General features: G+C 33.3%; 1 protein-coding gene across 1 annotated transcript in view; it reads left to right on the top strand.

Moving 5' to 3' along the window:
- The window catches only part of PCDH15 (protocadherin related 15), a 1,226,762-nt gene that overhangs the window by 964,952 nt on the left and 244,254 nt on the right, over positions 1 to 17,556 (top strand). The window lies entirely within an intron of this gene.

A 17,556-nucleotide genomic window follows, 5' to 3' on the forward strand; every position in this document is an offset into this window, starting at 1 on the left:
AAAAAAATTAATATAAATGTAATTTAATTTAAAAAAGAAGTTTACTATATAGCTATGACTCTATATTTAGAATTGACTATCATTAGAAACAAAACTATTTGACTTATTTATAATCATATTAAAATTAATGATATAATTTAATCATTTTTAGTGAATAGCTAAAGTACATACATTTCAAAGATTAGACATGTAGTTTAAATTTCCAAGTAGTTGAATTATTGTGTAATTATGATTAAGTTATTCATAATCACAAAGATATGCTCAATAGATTAATGTATACCTCACTAGACATTTACTGTTGTACATAAAATAAAATATTTTCATAGAAATTTAAAAATGAATGGGTAAACTATTAGAAATCATAAACAGCTTGCAAAATGCTTTTATTTTAATTTGTAGCATTAAATTCACTTATTAAATTTATGTATGCTATAAGACTTTTCAAAAGCTTTTTAATAATATGTAAGTAATAGAGTGTAATATTATAATTGGAGAATATTTATAAATTAGAGCAATAGTTGGCTTCAAAATATCTCCAAATAATCTACATCACTATAGTATGATCCTGTTTTTACTTGTTTGAATTTTGTATTATTTTATATATGGTTCAGTCTTGCTGAAAAATTCCAACTTTTTGAATTTGCATTATTATTAATCTTTTCCTTATATTATCTCATTCTTGATTTCTTTACATTCTGTTTATAATTTTCTCAGTTTCTATCTTTTCATTTCATTTATATTTAGTAAAACATTTTTTAGGAGTTTTCAGTAGATTAATTCATAGCCTATTTTATTTGTAAAAACTTTTTTTAAGATGTGTGATATCTGTTAACAAAATGGCATGTTTCATCAAGTTTCTGTACACTATGTACTAATATTCCAAAACACTATTTACACCAGATATTTTGTGGCACAATTAATGTTGTCATACATGACTTACATGAAAAGTATTAGTATCTTGACAAACTTCCCTAATGCTTTATTATTGTTTTCCGTGGCACACAGTCTTGTCTAATTTGCTCTGATCTATTTATCTGCTCTCATACTTATAGAATTTATGATCATTTGAAATGAGTTTTTTGTTGCACTTCAGTCACTGACTGCTTAAATTGTATGTTTTTGTAATTAAGCACATGACATATATTAACACAAATAATTATTCAGAGAATGCTTTAATAACTTTGCTTCCAAGTAGATTTATGCCAGAGTAAACTTTTAATTTATGGAAGTATAAAATATTTATTGTTGCAAAAGTTGTATATCATGAGAAATATTTATTGATTAATCAAAATTTGAACTACTTCCCAAGAATATTGTATTTCATTACATATTTTAGGAGTTAGACAAAATTAAATAAGTTCCGATCATTTTTATATGAACTTCAGTGTATACTTTTTTTAACTCATCTTCTATAAAAACCACTGCTTGCTGCAAATCTGCTATCTGAAAAACAATTTTAATATAATTTTGTTGTTGATAGTGTTATAGTAAACTTGAAATTTTGTTTTAATTCTCTTCAAAATAAACAGTTAATAGCAACAGTGGCAATTTATGCTATTAGTATCTATCTATCAAATTTTTCACAATATACACTTTGAGGGAAACATTCATGCCCTGGGAAGTTTGACTAGCAACCAGGTAGCCCCTTGTTCTTTAATAAATAAAGGGAATCTGTAGTTCTAATTTAATGATGAATTTAAGCAAGTGAACAATTTGCATGAGATATAGACTAAGATTCATTTCTTTTTTTGTTTGTTTGATGCCTGGGATGGAACTGAGGTCCATCCTGAGTAAGTTGTGTGCAAGGCAAATGCCATACCACTGAGCTATTGCTCCAGCCCCAGATTTCTTTTATTCTATCAATAATAAGTTTTCCTATCAAGATATCATAAGGTCTTTTTACACAAGTTTATGAAATTTATTTCATTCTTTTAGTGAAACAAGCTGTATTCAATTTATTCAATATGTTTAGGTGTACAAGTCATCCTATTTAGCCAGAAGGTATTTGTAAATCAACCCAGGTCATTTTAAGGAAATCGTAGGTATCAAATGTAATGCTAAATTTTCCTTTATAGTGTTAATAAGACTAGAGGGCAAATATAATTTGCAAATTTTAAATAATGCTCTCCTTTGTCTTTACTGATAGTAATTACAAAAGTGTAATTTCTTTTTTAGCTACATACATTTTTTAGATAATTTTTCTGGCCTCTAGGATTCCATAGATTAGACATTCAAATAGTTTGATTAATAAATACCCAAGGTGGTATATTCCACTACCTGCATTAACATCACCTGCATAACTTACCAACATTTTCAGCATGCAATCATAGCTAGAAACACAGTGGTTGGTGTTTTACTGGTATCAGTTTGGATCAATACATTTTCCTACTCCTAGACAAACTTCATTCATTCCCTGGTGAGCAGTGATGATGGATGGGTCTTTTCCATCATTTTCTTGGAACTTAAAGATCAGGTTGGACATCATTTCCTGTAAAAATACAAGTATATTCTCTTCCTTAAACTTTCACCATCCTTTTTTTTTCATTTTACTTTTTATTTATCCTTAAGCCAAATAGGTTGATTAATATTTATTTTATTACTAATATTTTGTCAGTGCTTTTCTAATGTAGAAATCTTTTTTTCTACCCTCAAAGATGAAAAGTAAAATTTAGAGTTAAGGGGGGCTGGAGAGATTGCATGGAGGTAAGGCATTTGCCTTTCATCATCGGTTCGAATCCCAGAGTCCCATATGGTCCCCCGTGCCTGCCAGGAGCAATTTCTGAGCATGGAGCCAGGAGTAACCCCTGAGAACTGCCGGGTGTGACCCAAAAACCACTCAAAAAATTAGTTAATAAAGCTTTAAGTATTTTTTGCCTGGGGAATGCATGTTGCCTTTTTTTTTTATTGTAATTGAGCTTTTTATGTAGCATTGGGCCTTTCTTTTTTTTTTTTTTTTTTGGTTTTTCGGGCCACACCCGTTAGATGCTCAGGGGTTACTCCTGGCTACGCGCTCAGAAATTGCCCCTGGCTTGGGGGGAACCATATGGGACACCGGGGGATCGAACCGTGGTCCTTTCCTTGGCTAGCGCTTATAAGGCAGACACCTTACCTCTAGCGCCACCTCGCCGGCCCCAGCATTGGGCCTTTCTACAATAGTTGAACTCTATGGACTATATGGGATGCCAATTGAGTGTTTAATAGACCACTGTTAAACAAAATATTTTAAGTTTTGAGACATTTATGCTGGGCCATTGTCATCTTTATACTTTTAGGTAGACCCATAATTGCAAGACGGATATATTAAAAAGTCAGCTAAATGTTTTTCTAGTCTTAAGATAAAAAGTTAGGCCCATAAAAGACCTGAATAAGAATATACAGCAATGTGTGCCTAGGACTGTCTGCCAAAGATTACATATGGTGACTTCCGTTTGCCAATTATCATTAGTATTTTAGCCATGGCTATAAACCCCAGGGGCCATTGAAAACAAAAATATAGAAACATAAGTTAGGCAAAGGGCTACAATCTCTCTTGCTTATACTTTGGTAACTGAAGTTACAAAAAATTAGAGACAGAGACTTTTACTATTGCTCTGAGTTAGTTGATGCCACTTTTGTGCCTTTTGAATATTACCAATTAATTAATAATTTGCCTATGATGACATTCCCTTTATCAATTTCTCCTGATATAGAAGAATGAGCACATATATGGATCATAATTACTTTAACTTGATAATTATATAATAATTGACCCTAGAGGGTGAAAAATCTTATATGGTCTCCTAACACTTTCTATATTTTGCACTACTCTCTAATCATATATGGGCCATTCATAATAACGATCGCATTTTAGACTGTTAAATTATTTATTTAATCCAATATATGGGAATGCCTAAAGTGAACCAACCAATTTTTTTTTGTCTTTTAACAAATGCTGAAAAAAAATAGTCTAGGCTACTTAATCAATTGGGAGTTGTACTTTTTACAGCATAATTACATTCCTATTCATTACATGGTCAAGAACTGAATTGAATATTCCTTCTGTATTTTATCAGGAGCTATGCTAAGTCCTGCCTGAGTCAATTATTCTATAATATTGAAATGAAACTTGAGGTAAATCAATTTAGGCAGATACCTACACAGTGGATAACATGAGCCTGAGGGAACTCATGCTTTATTTGTCAGAAGTAAGGACTGGCCAACAAAAGGTTGAAGAATGAAGCTGTATAATTTATTTATGCCAGATTTACTATTGGTTCCTGGCTGTTGAGTTGTAATGATTTAGCTAACGCTAAAAGAAAGCATTGTAACACCTATAGGGGTTATCATACAATTTAAACTATATCATTATGCTTGATGCTTTTAAATTTATGTGGTAAACCTTAATTTTCTGTAATGATTTCATTGCCCCAAATTTTTATATAAAATATTTATTTAAGCATATGATTACAAGCATGATTGTAGTTGGGTTTCAGTCATAAACAGAACACCCTCATTCACCAATGGAACGTTCCCACCACCAACGCACCCCACCTTCATCACCCCTGCCTGTGTAGACCCATATCAAGTCTTATTCTAGATTAACTATTCTAAAACCATTTTGCACAAATTTTTGAAAGATGCGTATTAAAATCATTCTTAAGATATAATTTAAAGATCTACTTAGAAGAGTTCAGTTTGGCAGTAGTTTTTTTAACTTAAAACAAAATTTTAAGCCTTCTTCATATTTCTTTTTTTTTTTTTTTTTGTGGTTTTTGGGTCACACCCGGCAGTGCTCAGGGATAATTCCTGGCTCCAGGCTCAGAAATTGATCCTGGCAGGCAAGGGGGACCATATGGGGCACTGGGATTCGAACCGATGACCTCCTGCATGAAAGGCAAACGCCTTACCTCCATGCTATCTCTCCGGCCCCCTTCATATTTCTTTATATTCATTTTGACCTTTCACTTCTGCATTCATTATCTAGCTTACGTAAAATTCACTTATATAGTCTTTATATCATCATATTTAATACTTAAGCTTTTATCTTATTAAGTTTAGTATAGCTTGATTTCCCAAGAAATTTCTAAACAAGTTGCTAATAATTTTTCCCATTTTACATGCAGTTATTTATTTTGAGTAAAAATTCATATAAGGGGAAGGTTTCCACTCAATTTACATATCTGATGAACTCCATTTCTTCCCCACTCTCTTTTTCCCTCAATCTATGTGGTGGAATGTTCATTAGCACAAAATAAGAAGTCCTTCAAGGTATAAAGTGGCTTTGTTTGATTTTCTACTAACATAGGAAACTGGTTTATCTGGAACAAAAATTAATCCAGTATACCTAGAATCATTAAAAATCTAAATTGCCATAACTTTTAGAGATTGAATATCTGTAGATATTTAACACCTTTGTTTATTAGATTTACCAGCTCCTAAATATTTTGAAGTGAAATATTCTATTAATATTGGCAAAAGCAAAGAAATATCTACATTTAAAGACAGAAGTTTTCAATTTTTTTGTTTGCTTTTTTTGAGGGGGCCACACCTGGTGACTAACAGGGGTTACTCCTGGCTATGCACTCAGAAATTGATCCTTGCCTGGAGGACCATATGGGGCTCAAGGATTGAACCGAGGTCCATGCTGGGTCAGCCGTGTGCAAGGCAAATGCTCTACCACTGTGCTATCACTTTGGCCCCAAAAGGTTTCAGTTCCTATAACATTTTAAATAGCAGTGAAAGAAAACATTTAAGGTATCAGAGGTTATATAAATGTTACATAAATCTAGAAACCTTGGATCTATTGTAATAATTCAATTATATTAGTACAAAGGTTTCAGTGTTGCTGAAGTTAAATCTCTATTTGTAAAACTGCCTGATTTCTGACTGAAATTGATATATGTCTGCAAGATAATATCCTGTAGCTAATCTCACTTATCTTTGACTTAATTCTGCAAATCTTCCTAAAAAGTGAGGTGATGATGCTCAAGAATTTTAGGTGTTAATACATTTTATTTTTCCCAATAAGATATTTAGATTAAGAATTTCAGTTGGGGGGGGCATAGAGATAGCATGGAGGTAGGGTGTTTGCCTTGCATGTAGAAGGACGGTGGTTTGAATCCCAGCATCCCATATGGTCCCGCATGGCTGCCAGGAGAGATTTCTGAGCGTAGAGCCAGGAGTAACCTCTGAGTGCTGCTGGGTGTGACTCAAAAATAAAACAAAACAAAAAAAAGAATTACAATTTTGGAATTTCACACTCTCCCCTCTGATTGGGATGGATGTAAAACTAAATAATTTGAGTGGAAAGGGACCACAGGATGTTGTGGCGATGTTCCTTGTTAGGGACCTTCTGAATTTCTACACAACTTTCTTCCATTACCTCAAATCAAAGAATCCTTGCAAGGGCAGAAGATGACAGTGCAGTATGATAGACTGGAGGAGTTGCTGAAAGGCTTCCCTTGAAATTTGTACTCCTGAAGTGTTCATTTTAGGAAATGAATGTACTCCTTATGAATTGGATGTACTCCTTAAGAGTTAAACGTACTCCTCCTCCTTTTTGAAAGGATTTTACCCCATTATTACTCTGATTAAGAAACTTGCAGAACACACCTCCTTTGAGCTTTGCTCATTCAATGTACACAATTTATTGTTCTGGTCCATTCCAGATAGGTAGAAAGGCAAAAGTTAAAAAGGAAATGCCTAACTGATGACAATCAATCCTAAATGGGCTTTTGATCTCAAAAAGGGGTGTGTATATGGAAGTGGAAGTTAATGCTAAATGTCCCTTGATTACCTTCTTCCAGTGGAATGACAACAACGAATACTCTGGACACTCACTGTCAGAGAATTCTTTGAAAGTGCCAGCATTCTGATAATTAGAAATTAAGAGTCCTAAAATCAGAGTTTTCTGCCCCTTTCATCAGACTATCAACTCTCTAGCTAAAATATTAATTTCTTGGATGTCTTCATAACCAACAGAAAAGATTCTATGCTGCTATAGCACATTTTATTCAGAACTTGTTAATGGTATTTTTCATATTTATGAAATTCACTTTTACTCATGTGTTTTAAGGTCAAAACATTTTAGCAATTATCCTAGCATTTATGTACAAAGCTCCTGTAAATATATTAGACAATTAAACTATTAGACGCTTAATAGTTATTAGATTAAAAAATGAAGAACAACTTCTATGTAGGTTTAGCTAAGAACATATAATTGTATTGGAATTTCATTCTAGTCAAGTGATGGACAAAAGAACTATATATTTTTCACTGAGGCACTCTTCTACTCTTACATTGGGATAAAAATTATCTTTTATGAAGATAAATAAATGTCAATTATTGTCATCTTGTTATTTAATTAGACCTTATTCTCATCTCTATAATGACATAATTGGAAATAAAAGTAAGATTAAATAGAAAATCTTTCATCAGGGAACTGGAAAATGTAACTAAGAAATCAATAGCAATTATGTTGTGGAATAGCATCTAAAAACTTTCCTGCCTCAGAGAATCAGTAGCTTATTTCTGGCATTTACTGCCTACAAAAGTTAATTTCCCTTATGCATACCTTACAAAGCAGATCTTGCCATGCCTTGAGTACTTCATATGTATTCCCTGAACTCTGCAGATTATGAAGATAGACAACTGCATGTTTTATATGCATATCATTATGATTTAAATAACATTAATGGAAGCATCATAATTAATAATTTATATTGTTTCTAGTGATAGTTAAAGCCACTAAAGTTATTTCCAGAGATCTAGAAATAAAAGGAGTCGATTTTTAAATAAGTAGAAATGTACAACTGATTCTTCTGAAGGTTCTCTTTCTCTGAGAAGTCCACTTTTCTCTGAGGGATGCCTTGCATTTCAGCATCTAGGTCTTGCCTCAATTTCTCCAGTCCAAAGAGTTCAGGTTTTATATCTCTAAAAGATGTGATCTTCATGCCCTTTGGCTACTTCAGGGCTAGACAATTTCTTCTTAAGTTTTTTTCCCCAAAAGCTTATTAGTAGACCTAACATTCTGCCAACTCCCTCCTCAAGATTTCTCCTTAAATCTTCAAGATGAAGGTTTGTCTTCTTTAACTTCTTGGTGCTGAGAAACAAGTGTAACTTTTGGCAACTTTTCAAAACATTAGACCATGAGAAATGCCTCTGGAACAACACTGTTGATAGGTATTAACTACTTTAGCCAGAGTTCTTTAAGAGGGAAGAAGGATGGCCTGGTGTCAACCCCAAATCACTATATCCCCAGCATGTGTGGGGTGGTTCTCCTCATTGTGCTTTCCTTCCACATCTCTGATGTGGTGGTGAAGCTTTCAGCCTCAAGGAGAATTACCAGAAAGAATATTCTACGAGATTCTCTCACAACAAATATTTCTACAAGGGTTCTGTCTACCGGGCATTTTAGTAACAGCATAGCATAGGGCATTCAACACCCACTCACACTTAAGGAGCCAAGAATTATTATGAGGTTTAGGATTCTGAATAAAGAGGAATGCCATTTTGTAAAGACCAAATGACAGGCTTCTCTTAGGTTCTGAACAAGGAGAGATGCCATTTTGTAAGGACCACATGGTGTAAGCCACATGCTGGGTTTCCTAAAGCCTATTTCCATTAACACAGCCCCAACTACCTGGCCATACCAGGTAGCCCATCAGGGAAGAACTCAAGGGAGCAGTTGGAAGGTACCCCCTACAATAGACAATCATTTTAAAGATCATCATAAAACTTGAACCACCCTATATCCCTTACCTATAACTCTTCATGACTTTGGGCAGGGTCTATCATTTTTTGAGAGAGAACCATGACCAAGTTAGTTTGGGGGCTGTTACCAGATATATTAAAGTTTTGTTCAGCTTTTTTCCAGTTGTGTGGTCCCTTCCTTCTATTCCAGACCCTAATAGTATGTGAAGTATTAATTCAATAACAGTTTCTAGATTTAGCTTGCCCAGGCCACTGTAAAGTTCTGCTTTAAAGAGAACCAACTCCACCACTTTTAGCATCCCCAATTATTTAAAAAAATTAGAGAAGTTTAATCACACACTAAATGTACATTGGGAAAGTTAGGCCAAGACAATTTTGAGTCTTGATTCTCACTCTTGCATATTCCCCTCATTGATTATAGAATAATTTCAAAAGCCAAAGAAACTTCAGTGTAATCCCTTGGAGCTGTTTTGTGGTATACTTTATTTAACCACAGAATTCTAATTGGACTTACAGAGTTTAAAATTAACTAAATATGTTTTCAAGTGAGGACAGGTGCTGCAGGCAATTCAAAGATATCAATGTGCCACTTTATCTCAGACAAATACAGTATTATAAAAAAAATCATTTTGTAATTGGGTCTTTCTGCAAATAACATTTAAGAGTCATAAAGTAGGTTCTAATACTACATTTAACACTCATCAAACCTCAATTTCTCTGTAAAACTAATGCATCATTTATATAATGTATATAAGAAGTCAATTAAAAATAAATATAATAATGAGCATTCTCCAAAAGATCTTAGAATAACAGATTGTTTTAGTATAATTAGATCACAGCATTCACTGTTGTAAAGCTATAGTAAATAATTTTTTCAATTCTTTATTTTGATTATATTTTGTGGCACTGTTCTTTTCTATAAGAGGCAGGTAGATTAGTTAAATTTTTTTTGTTTTTTTTTTGGGGGGGTCACACCCAGCGGTGCTCAGGGGTTACTCCTGGCTGTCTGCTCAGAAATATCTCCTGGCAGGCACGGGGGACCATATGGGACACCGGGATTCGAACCAACCACCTTTGGTCCTGGATCAGCTGCTTGCAAGGCAAACGCCACTGTGCTATCTCTCCAGGCCCAGATTAGTTAAATATTTAGTCCTCACCCTTAATCACCATAAACAAACTTTTTTCATTCAAAATCTACTGTTTTAAAGTTCAGTCCTTTCAATCACTTTAACATGTGCTCCACTAACTATCAATGTCTTTTTATACTACAATAGTTCCAACTACAGCTTTCTTCTCCTCTCTTAAATTATTCCCCCTTTATTCTATATACAATATCTTCAGGTCTTGGTAGAAATAAAAGGAGTAGGGCTTTTATCTTATATATGCAGCTGACTTAGATTTGATCCCAGGCATTCCATATGGTCCCTGAGCCTGCCAGGAGTGATTTCTGAGTGCAGAGTCAGGAGTCACCGCTGAGTGTACTCGGGTATGACCCAAAAACAAAACAAAATGAAACAAAATAAAATAAAACTCTCATTACTAATAAAATATTATGCAATTATTCCACTCTCATAATTGATCTCAGTTTCAATACATATACATGTGTCTAAAAGGACATAAAGATACTTGGATTTATTGACATTTTCTGATGATTATTCCTTGTCATTTACTCATTTTATTAACATAAATATTTAAGACTCCTATATAAGTCTCTGAATCTGAGAGATTTGTAATGTGGCTTTTACCCACATTACACTACTGTAAGGACATTGACAAGATATGCTCAGCTTCTATTGGGCTTTCCAATTTTTATATTTTTTGGCTAAAAAATAGGGTTAGGGCAGTGAATTTCTCAGCACTGTGTGAAAGGGAAAAAGATCAGTCACATATAGAAGTAATAGAGAAATTATTAAAGCTAAGGCAACTCACAAAGGTGGAAGAGGCCTTTATTCAGAGAAGTGAAAAAGACCAAAATGACCTAATTTTCTTTTCCTTCAGTTTATATGTTTTTCTTGGATGCAGGAGCTTCTCCTGTTCCTACATAAGAGGTGGTATCTAGAAGTCTAGTGAGTGCAGCTGTACTTACTGCTCTCTGTTGTCTGAGGCAATGTGCATTTATGGTTCATTCTTTGAGCAGCTCCATCCAATATCTCTTTTGTTGGTCATTCATTGAAGTTAGAGGGAGAGTCTCTACTCTTGGTTTAATGATCAGACCCTTCAGTTATGGTTATTGAATTCATAAATCTCTAGGCTCTCCTACTCATAAATTTTTGGGGATATTTTGTTGAAATATCTACCATCTAAGTCTTAATTTATTCAAAACTATATTGGGTATGGTATGTATGTTATTACTGTTCTTTCAGATTTCAGCCTCTAACATTTTATCACATTCATTGATGATACTAAAATATTTGTCTTCTACATTAAGGTACTTTTTTTTTCATAAATATTTCTATACTCAGTTTCTTAGATCTTTAGCACTCTTTCATTATGATTTTTACTTTTATAAACTTTATTTTGCTCAAGCACAATTTGGTCTGACAATGTGTATAACTCTCTCCTAAGATGTAACTATTTTTTTTCCAATATCTACCACAGTACCTCCCAAATCACATTAAACATAAAGATAATGAAAGTCTCCCTCAGTGTATAAATTAAGGCATTTCTCCATCTTTAATCTATGTAAAACATTCATCTATACATTTAAAAAGGCTTTTGTGATATTTATTTTACATCTCTGCAAATTAAAATGTAGGGCTCTTCTATTTCATCTATGTCCATTCATATTTTTTTAAGCCAATACCTTTTTTTATGCTTCAGTCACTTTAAGATAAATACCTATGGTTACCTGAGCACTAAGCTAACATTATAGGTTGGGTTTGAGATGGGAATGTAAATTTTTAGTTTTAGTTTTGGGGGAGTGTGAATTTTGGACCATACCTTATAGTGCACATGGGTTATTCCTCTAATTCATCCATCATAAGTGACACTAGGAAATTCTGGAGGACTATATGTGAAGCCAAGGATTTAGTCAAGGGCCAGTCACATAGAAAAAGATACATAGTTTACATTCTGATCTCCAATTAAAATTTTGTTCCATGATAGTTTAGACAAAAATATTATAAATGTATTAATGTTTCTGGTTTTGATGTACTGTTACCAGTGCATTAACACTATCAAAGTGCCTAAGATTTTCAGTCATTGTTCTTATTTTACTTCTTGTCCTTCTCTTTTTCCCCCTCACATGTTTCCCTTATTGCTTATGTTTTCTGTTGAGAAGTAGATACTTGACAAGCACTTTGAACATATTCTAAGATGTTGACTAATGCATTATCTTCAAATATAAAAATAAACCAAAAAATCTGTCTTAGCTGATCATATATTGTCACATTTGAAAGCCTATATATTGTGAAGGACCCCCTCCAAGAAGTTACACAGTTTTCAGGGTTAAGGCCCTAGTCAGTCTCATTTCTAGACTCCTTTTTCTGCATCCATCAAAATAATTAACAAGTTTTTGATCCTGCTCTTTTTCTAAAAGTATTTTCTATTATAATTCCCTTTCATGTGACTATATATTTTTTTAATGCATAATTTTTTTTATTTAAACACCTTGATTACATACATGATTGTGTTTGGGTTTCAGTCATAAAAGGAACACCACCCATCACCAGTGCAACATTCCCATCACCCAAGTCCCAAATCTCCCTCCTCCCCACCCAACCCCCGCCTGTACCCTAAACAGGCTCTACATTTCCCTCATACATTCTCAATATTAGGACAGTTCAAAATGTAGTTATTTCTCTAACTAAACTCATCACTCTTTGTGGTGAGCTTCCTGAGGTGAGCTGGAACTTCCAGCTCTTTTCTCTTTTGTGTCTGAAAATTATTATTACAAGGGTGTCTTTCATTTTTCTTAAAACCCATAGATGAGTGAGACCATTCTGCGTTTTTCTCTCTCTCTCTGACTTATTTCACTCAGCATAATAGATTCCATGTACATCCATGTATAGGAAAATTTCATGACTTCATCTCTCCTGACAGCTGCATAATATTCCATTGTGTATATGTACCACAGTTTCTTTAGCCATTCGTCTGTTGAAGGGCATCTTGGTTGTTTCCAGAGTCTTGCTATGGTAAATAGAGCTGCAATGAATATAGGTGTAAGGAAGGGGTTTTTGTATTGTATTTTTGTGTTCCTAGGGTATATTCCTAGGAGTGGTATAGCTGGATCGTATGGGAGCTCGATTTCCAGTTTTTGGAGGAATCTCCATATCGCTTTCCATAAAGGTTGAACTAGACAGCATTCCCACCAGCAGTGGATAAGAGTTCCTTTCTCTCCACATCCCCGCCAACACTGTTTATTCTCATTCTTTGTGATGTGTGCCATTCTCTGGGGTGTGAGGTGGTATCAGTAATCAAATGTCTGCCGAAAAACAAAAGCCCAGGTCCAGATGGATTCACTAATGAATTCTATCAAACTTTCCAAGAGGAACTACTGCCAATCTTGGCAAGACTCTTTCATGTGACTATATTTTGACACAGAGTGCCTCAATAGACTGATTGACAACCCTATTGTTAACTAAAATAAAATAATTACAGCTATTTAGAGAAAAGAAAAAAAAAACCTTTATTTTTCAGTTTAATCTGAGCAATGCCCAGAAGAAAAAACCCATAGCATAGAGATAATTATGTTTAGCTACTTTCCACCTTTCCCCAGGGTATGTTCCTATTTATATTCAATTGGAACAGGTGGGCTATTTTCAATAGAGAAAAAAAATTACATTAAATTAATCATTTAAAGAGAAAAAGTATTTGTCTTCGATGGAACATATGCTAGTTCCTGACATCCTAGCAGTACAATAGAAGGTGTATACTAAACTCAGCTGAGATTTTTCGGGCTGAGACATTGCAAAGCATGGGGGCGGGGCATTAAGAGCATAAGACTCTTGATTGTTTTAGATGAATTTGGGGTTCTGGTGATATTTTTTTAATTAAACTAGTTTATTTGATGTATATAAGTTAGATGCAAAATTTCACTTTAAGGCATATATTATCACACAAAAAACCAATTTTAAAATATACATTCCTTTAACTTTCAGTCTATTAATCATTTGTTAGCAATAGAGGACTAACAGAAAATCTCAGAGTTTTTCAACACCAAATGAATATATCGATTTTATTTTATTTGTACGATTGACTTAAAAATCGTTGCCAGTTTTTCTTACCTTGATATCTAGAATCAGTTATGCCCCCAGAGCACGAAGCACAGAATCAGGAGTAAGATTTGAAAACTAGTGTGTATGAACCCCAAACTAACACTAAAACAACACCACAAAACTCACCAATTCATTATACTGTTTCTAAAATTGAAAAGTTTTTTCACAATTTTTTTTTTAAAAATTGGCAGGGGTGGGGGAGGGAGGCATTAGTGATAAGAATGTTGCACTGGTAAAGGGAGGAGGTATTCTGTTTATGACTGAAACCCAACTACGAACATGCTTATAATCCTGGTGATTACATAGATTTATATTAAAAATTTACCATAAAGTTATTATATAAAAAAGAGTTCTTAAATTTATTTCTACAGAAAGTTATTGTCAATCAATACAATATCCCTTTTCCTGAAAATGTCCAACATACATACTCAATTCTTTACTTTATTCAACATTAAGAGGACTATTTTATTTTTTAATAAAACCAATAATTTCTAGACTTATTCTCCCCCTTGGAAGAAAAAATTTGTGATATTCTTATACATTAGTTTATTCTTCAAAGCTATTATTCATTATTTCCTTTATCATAATGCTTACAATTTAACTACATAACTTCTATTTATGTATTTCATTATTTAGATCTCACTGTATTTATCTTTCTTTGCTAAATTGCTCTCCCTTTCTCTTTCAGGAGCATCCTAGTTTTTCCTTTGTAGGATATTTCAAAACTTTAGTTTTACAAATAATTATTTTTATTGGATCACAAACTAAGATATATTTTTTAAAATGCATTTTATGGCTTTTTATTTATTATATTCATTTATTATATATTTATATATATTTATATGTATAAAGCATCTGGTACAATGTGGACATTTAATATATTTTATTTAATTGATTAATTTGTTTAGATAAATATATAATTTTAAATCAATATTTATTTAAATATATAAATCTGTAACACCAGAGAAACTTTATATCATTAAACCCTAGGAGTTAAACAACCAGAAGTTTTCTGTTATCCCCTATGTACTGCTTTGGAGGAAGACAGTCAAAATCTTTATGATTCACTTTGACATTGCAAATAAAATCATCACTGACCAAATCTTAATGTGTTTGTATGCCTGTGTGCGTTATATATGCATAATTTCATGTGCCTTAGGACAAAAATAATATTTAAAGTTTCAAGCAATTAATTCTTTAATGATGATCTGAAAAGTCACAAAGTGAATAAGATTAATGGAGGAGTGTTGATATTTGCTAAGATATAATCTTTATTCGATTAAAAAAATCAGGAAATACCACAAATCATTATTGTAATGATAGACTATACTAAGAGTTGCTGAGGGTCTGTGAAAAGAGAGTAAAATCAGGGATATTGAGACATTAGTAGTGGGAGAGGATTTCTTGCTGATTAGAACTTCATGAGCCTATAGGGATTTTTAGTACTCAAAGACACAGGTGAAAAGGGATATTATTCGAGATGAACTGGAATAGTAAATGGCATGCTAATATCATGAGGCATGTGGGCAACAATTTGACTGACACTGGAGAGAAAAAGAACTAAATGGTAAAAAAAAAATGCCAAGCTTTTTTCACTCAGTCATGTAGACATTAACTTATTCTTCCAATGCACTTGTCATTAGAGGCTCTTCTGTACTTTCATAATGCCACTTTATTATTCTCTAACATCACTTTTATTAAAGGATCTGTCACCTCTTCTAACCCACAAACTTATAGCAATCATGTAGTCTGTATCAAGCATATTTCAGAGTCTAGTGTTCAGTAGTTTAAGGTCTGAGTTAATATATCAATTGAAGAATAAATATCATGCATGCCAAATTAATTTAGATTACGAATAATTTTTGAGTTTAACTAACTAAACTAAATTAAATATTTAATGTTAAATCCTTAAGTAAGTAGGTGGTTTAAGATCTATGGTAACTGAGGGAAGCAACTCGATATAATGATATAATGAGAGATATAATGAGAGAAGTTAAACATAACACAATGTAAAATCATTGATACACTTTAGCTTCCAGTTTCCAATCTCCTTATGTGAATAATAAAATTCTGTTAACAGTAGAAGGATTTTAAATATTCCACAAAAAAAATATAATTCTCGGGCCCGGAGAGATAGCACAGTGGCGTTTGCCTTGCAAGCAGCCGATCCAGGACCAAAGGTGGTTGGTTCGAATCCCAGTGTCCCATATGGTCCCCCGTGCCTGTCAGGAGCTATTTCTGAGCAGACAGCCAGGGGTAACCCCTGAGCACCGCCGGGTGTGGACCAAAAACAAAACAAAAAAAAAAAGAAAAAATATAATTCTCAAGAAATATACAGATATTTTTCAAATAGTCACATCGATTTTATTATTTGACTTATATTGCATACGATCACATATAAGATGCATCTGTAGTACAATAATCTTAATGTCCTAGAAAAATGTTAATGAGAGTGGTATCTTAACAGCATTGATATTTTGCCCTGTGTTGTGCAACTAAAATGCTTTTGCCAAAACAAGTATCTATCGAGGAATCCATCATCTTAGATTATTCAAAGTGATGATGAATAAAACATATATATGTATATATGTATATATATATATACATCTCATTATGCATTTAAATCCCTAAGCATTGAGTCACATAATGGTTCTAGAAGTCCTAACTCCATAAATGATTAAATTAAATTTAATGTAAAATTTGTTGACCTGAAAATTGGCATTGAGACTGGTTCCAACATTGAAAGAATCAATAAGTCTCTCCAGGACTCAGTTTATTTAACTTTAATGAAAAATATCAGGACAACATGATTATTATACAAGTAGTTTAGTGTAAGTCTGTGATTTTTGTAATCTCTGCTATCTTCAAAATAACCTACCCTCCTTATCTCGTCCTTGGTTACTAGGAGTTTCAGATGATTTGCTTACAGGTTTTGCTATAGTAATTTATGCTATACCTAGTATATATAAAAGTAGACTTGTTAAAAGTATGTTTAAAAATAGAATATATTGTGGCCGGAAAGATAGTGAAGAGGTAGGGTATTTGCCTTCGCTGAAGAATGGTGGTTCGAATCCAGGCACCTCATATGGTCCCCCGAGCCTGCCAGGAGCGATTTCTGAGCTTACAGCCAGGAGTAACCCCTGAGCGCTGCTGGGTGTGACCCCAAAATCAAAAACCGAAAAAAAAAAAAAAGAATATATTACATTCAGTAAGGATATAGTATTTCCTTTGAAAATTCATTAGCAAATATATGTTTTGCAGAGGTCTTATATCTTTTAACAGGTGAAAAATGTGCAAGGCAAACACCCGGATTGCTGTACTAATGTTTCACCCCTCTTCATATATTCATTTTGTAGTGACAGTAACCAAAACCTAGGCCCCACATATGCAAGGCAAGTGATCAAGACTGAATTAAATCCTATTACAAAACATTGTTTTACTTGAAAAAATAGCGGATCAACTACAATTCTGTGGCTCTATGTTTTCAATACATTTTTTGAAAATAATGTGAGGAAAGACTACTCCAAATATCTTTTGCTAATGTTGAATTTCATTGTGTGACAATGATTTCATTTTTGTTGTTTAATGATGTCAATTATGCTCAGGAATTTTCCTGGCTCTGCATTCAGGAATTACTCCTGGCATCACT

The sequence above is a fragment of the Suncus etruscus genome, chromosome 17 (genome assembly GCF_024139225.1).
Source record: "Suncus etruscus isolate mSunEtr1 chromosome 17, mSunEtr1.pri.cur, whole genome shotgun sequence".
Classification (NCBI taxonomy): Eukaryota; Metazoa; Chordata; class Mammalia; order Eulipotyphla; family Soricidae; genus Suncus; species Suncus etruscus.